General features: G+C 35.6%; 1 protein-coding gene across 18 annotated transcripts in view; it reads left to right on the top strand.

The window, feature by feature from the left end:
• LOC136845208 (rho family-interacting cell polarization regulator 2-like) overlaps window positions 1–5,000 on the top strand; it is a 440,509-nt gene that overhangs the window by 297,698 nt on the left and 137,811 nt on the right. The window lies entirely within an intron of this gene.

Below are 5,000 nucleotides of genomic sequence, written 5' to 3'. Positions count from 1 at the left end.
TTGTGTGGAATGTATACTTTTTATATTTGGTTTACCGCTGGGATGTATATTTTTATGCATTTGTCTTATGGCTGCAAAGAGATCTCAAATCTGGAAGTGATGCATTGAAAAAAAATTTTTTTAAGCCTGTTGCCAGCATGCCTCTCCCATTGTACCAAAATCTATATAAACACTCGCAGAGAGAGAGAGAGAGAGAGAGAGAGAGAGAGAGAGAGAGAGAGAGAGAGAAATCCTCAGAGTGGGTTCCTCTCGTCTGAATTCTGAAAAGTTTTGAAAATTGCAAGAAAGGAAATCCATTGACGACCATTTGTTGTTGGGTAAAGTTGGCGAAGGACAGTTTCAAGAGTTTTGTAGTGTCGTTTCAGGGCGCTCTCTCTCTCTCTCTCTCTCTCTCTCTCTCTCTCTCTCTCTCTCTCTCTCTCTCTCTCTCTCTCTCTCTCTCTCTTACACACAGACGAGCCTACACACGTGTATATATGTATATATATATATATATATATATATATATATATATATATATATATATATATATATGTGTGTGTGTGTGTGTGTGTCCATGTGCAATGTGTATGCACACATCTACGTACGTACACACGGAAATGCACATTAGTAAATTCTTGAATAAAACAAATGTAACAAAAAAATTTTCTGACTTGTTTATGAAGTAAACAAACTTTAATCTTTGCCAAACATCGATTGCACAGGTCAAAATCCACTGCGCGAAATAGAACCAGTTCGTATTATGTTGTCAGTTGTGCGGCCCTTGAACCTGGAGAGAATTCGCGTGCGCGCAAGCGCGTTGTAAACCATGAAGTGGGAAACTGCGAAAGGTTTTTATGGTTACAGAGGTGTGCAAGTTATATATCTATTTGTCTCTCATATATATATATATATATATATATATATATATATATATATATATATATATATATATATATATATAATATATGTATATATATATGTGTGTGTGTGTGTGTATATATAACTGAATCACGAAAATGTGGAACGTGATGAATATATAAATAAAGATAAAATCCAGTGTTTCCCTTTACTTCGTGAATTTTTTTATATATATATATATATATATATATATATATATATATATATATATATATATATATATATACTGTATATATATATATATATGGATGTATTTATATATAGTGTTTGAGTATATGCTGTATATATATATATATATATATATATATATATATATATATATATATATATATATATATATATATATATATATATATATATATATATATATATATATATATATATATATATATATATACACACACGCATGCACACGTTTTCTCAAATCCTGTTTTATCTGTGTTGACCTAAGTAGTAACTTACATAATCTAAAGAAGAGCGGAAAGCTTTAAAGATAGAGATAGAGAGGAAGAGATGAGGTAATGAGATATAGTAAAAACACGAAAGAGAAAATGGATTAGCGATTGAAAGCAAATAGAAAATGGATGATGAATGAATAATTTATGGTGGAAGACAATGAAGGAGAAGGCGAGGGAGCGATTAATGAAGAATTATTCAAGAACAGATGGCAGAAGAGAAGGCGAAAACACTCGGAGAAAGGAGGCATTAAGAGAGAGAGAGAAAGAGAGAGAGTTTGGTGGTAGCTTAAGTACATAAAAAGGCAGGTGATCGTTGGCCTCGTGTTGTTCACCTCACCTTTTCATGACGTGACGTCATAAGGGAGGACGAAGGAGATAAGTAAGTGCAGCAAGAAGAAGAAGAAGAAGAAGAGGTCTTAAGCGAGGGTGAGAGTGAATAAGCGAGTGACTCTTACACGATGCTGCATGAATCTTATTCACGATTTGCCAGGGTCCTCTGAAAGCCCTTTTGCTCTGAGAGAGAGAGAGAGAGAGAGAGAGAGAGAGAGAGAGAGAGAGAGAGAGAGAGAGAGAGAGAGAGAGAGAATTGCCCTTCGTAACGAGTGACTTGCAGAGTTCATTGATACTTTGTTAGAGAAAGAGAGAGAGAGAGAGAGACGTTTGCATAAACGTATACCAGGTAGGTCGTATTCCGCCAGCCTCGGTAATAATTACGTATGCATAATACTAGGATGGGTTTACTGCACTTTTAAGGGCTTTAGAACGTGTTTCTCTGTCTTCATTAAATTCTAACGCCTCTTTACGCCTCTTAACTGTTTCAAAATTTTATTCTTCTTATTTTTTGTCCTCTTCCTTCTCATAATCTTAGCTTCCTTTGCTCGTCTCCTTATCCTCTTGTTTTACCTCTTCCTTGCTCCTCTATTTGATTAATTTATTTTCTCGTGTTTATTCTCATTTTCTTTATCTTCGTCTTTAAAGTTATCTGACCTTTGTCTCCTTTACTTTCTCCTTTCCTTTTATCCTCGTCTTCTTCTTCACCTCCTCTGCATGTTTCGCCTCTTCCTTCTTTCTCATTACTTTCTTTGTCTGTGCCCCTCGTCCGCGTATTCCTGTCTCTTTTCTTCTTTTTCGTAGTCGAGTTTCCTTTCTTTTCTTTTCACTCTCGAGTGGGTTTCTCCGTCTTAATCCTCCTTCTTCATGTTTTAATCTTCTAATTCCTCTCTTTGTCCATCCTCATGTTCCCCTCTACCCTCGTTTCCTCCTCATTCTTCTTCATCTTCTTCTTCTTCTTCTTCTTCTTCTTCTTCTTCTTCTTCTTCTTCTTCTCCTCCCCGTAGGGGTTAGTGCAGTCATTGCACCTCATGCGGTGCAATGTAGGCATTATTACTTAAGGTTCTTTGCAGCGTCCCTTCGGTCCCTAGTTGCAACCCTTTCATTCCTTTTACTGTACATCCGTTCATATTCTCTTTCTTCCACCTTACTTTCCACCCTCTCCTAAAAATTGATTCACAGTGGAACTGCGAGGTTTTCCTCCTGTTACACTTTTCAAAGCTTTTTACTGTCAATTTCCGTTTCAGCACTGAACGATCTCATAGGTCCCAGCGCTTGGCCCTTGGCCCAAATTCTGTATTTCATTCTATTCTGTTCTTTTTCTTCTTCTTCTTCTTCTTCTTCTTCCTCTTCTTCAGAATGACCTCATAGGTCCCAGCGCTTGCATTTGGCCCAGATTTTGTATTGTATTCTATTCTGTTGTTGTTATTGTTGTTGTTGTTCTTCTTCTGAATGACCTCTTAGGTCCCAGCGCTTGGCATTTGGCCCAAATTCTATATTCTGTTCAATTCATCTTCATCTTCTACATCATCTCCTTCTTCTTCTTCTTCTTCTTCTTCTTCTTCTTCTTCTTCTTCTTCTTCTCGCTCGTGTCATCCTCGGGCAGGAATGACGCAACGCTCGGAAATCGAAACTGCCGTCAGCGAGAGCTCCGCTCTACGACGCCGAAGTGCGTGTTACTCTATCCTGATCTAATACGCCGTTGGGCAAAAAGAAATGATTAAGTGCCGTAACGCCGCTCCTACCGCGAGAGCGGATCGAGATACGGAAGTAGCGATCGTCACGGAACGATGAGAGAGAGAGAGAGAGAGAGAGAGAGAGAGAGAGAGAATTGGAAATCTGGTTTGTCACGGAGGCAGAGATGTTCATATTTCTACTTAGCGTGAATGTTGAAGTTCAGTGCTAGTTATGATCCTGATATATTGCATGCAACTTGTTGATTCAGTTTTTGTTTGTTTATTTTTCTGTTTATTTTTTGTTACATTTAATAACAGTATCCAACAATGAAAGGGAGATTTTCGCCTTCTTATCATAAATATTAATAAATTGATATTTCTATTGCTACTTCAACTGCCGTAATAATAATAATAATAATAATAATAATAATAATAATAATAATAATAATAATAATGATAAAAATAATAATAACTAATAATAATAATATTAGTAACGATAACTTTTATTGTTGTTATTAATATAATAATAATAATAATAATAATAATAATAACGATGACTTTTATTATTATTATTATTATTATTATTATTATTATTATTATTATTATTATTATTATTATTATTATTGAAATCACAGATTTTTTTTAAAAAATGTTCCGTGACAGTATACGCACATACGCGTCACCTGTCGCGAATTTATGTCGCAATGTTTGCGACAGCATCGGCTGACACGGGCAACATTAAATGTATGGATTCATTTCCCAATATCCTAGCATTCATCAGCTGGTCGTTAGCATGTGTTGAAATGGGATTTGCAATAATGCGCACGTCGATTGCAGCCTGCTCTATGGGTGAGGAAAGAACTTGCCACGGATGCTCTCTCTCTCTCTCTCTCTCTCTCTCTCTCTCTCTCTCTCTCTCTCTCTCTCTCTCTCTCTCTCTATTGTGTGCTCTTTCACTCGACTTGATCTAACATTGACAAACAATTTTTACATACACTCTCTCTCTCTCTCTCTCTCTCTCTCTCTCTCTCTCTCTCTCTCTCTCTCTCTCTCTCTCTCTCTCAACTTACTTGATCTCACATTGACAGATATTTTTATTTGCTACTCTCTCTCTCTCTCTCTCTCTCTCTCTCTCTCTCTCTCTCTCTCTCTCTCTCTCTCTCTCTCTCTCTCTCTCTCTCTCTCACATCCAAACACACAACGTTTTATATATATATATATATATATATATATATATATATATATATATATATATATATATATGTGTGTGTGTGTGTGTATATATATATAATAGAGAGAGAGAGAGAGAGATTTTATGTAATCATAGTAAAAGAGTATGGCTGCAATTAAACTTTGATGAAATATGTATTGGACTGAATATCTGTTTGGAATTACATATTGAAGATTAAGGTCACTTGTATTAAAAAAAAAAAAGACGTGTCACAGGTGAGATACGGCCCAGGTGTCCTAGTTGTCCTACAGGTGTTTCGATTGATTGGATTTCATAAGCGCAATTTTACTTCACAGAAATTCTGTCATTCCTCCACGTCCCGATGATTTCGACATGAAAAATATTAGTATTATTATTATTATTATTATTATTATTATTATTATTATTGTTGTTGTTGTTGTTGTT

Source organism: Macrobrachium rosenbergii, chromosome 13, assembly GCF_040412425.1.
Source record: "Macrobrachium rosenbergii isolate ZJJX-2024 chromosome 13, ASM4041242v1, whole genome shotgun sequence".
Taxonomy (NCBI): Eukaryota; Metazoa; Arthropoda; class Malacostraca; order Decapoda; family Palaemonidae; genus Macrobrachium; species Macrobrachium rosenbergii.
This window is presented reverse-complemented; position numbering and strand designations above follow the sequence as displayed.